Here is a 280-nt window from a genome sequence, read left to right as displayed (position 1 = left end):
CTGTGTGTGATTACTAACAAAGTGTGTACACAGAGTGTAAATTGTAATTTCCCCACTGAGGATTAATAACAAATTAAAATAAAAATTAATTAAATTAAAACATCACCGATTTAATAGGACACCTGGACCTTTGTGGTCATGTTTAACAAATTTGTTGACCCAAAAAGCGTTTTTCCTCTGAAGTTAGAGACACAATGGCTCCTAGAAGCCGTTTGTCATTACCTGTGGCTGTTGAGCTGGAGGGGCCGACACTTTAACCCTCGTGTTGTCTTCACTTCCG

The sequence above is a fragment of the Etheostoma spectabile genome, unplaced genomic scaffold (genome assembly GCF_008692095.1).
Source record: "Etheostoma spectabile isolate EspeVRDwgs_2016 unplaced genomic scaffold, UIUC_Espe_1.0 scaffold314, whole genome shotgun sequence".
Lineage (NCBI taxonomy): Eukaryota > Metazoa > Chordata > Actinopteri > Perciformes > Percidae > Etheostoma > Etheostoma spectabile.
Note: the sequence above shows the minus strand (reverse complement) of the source record.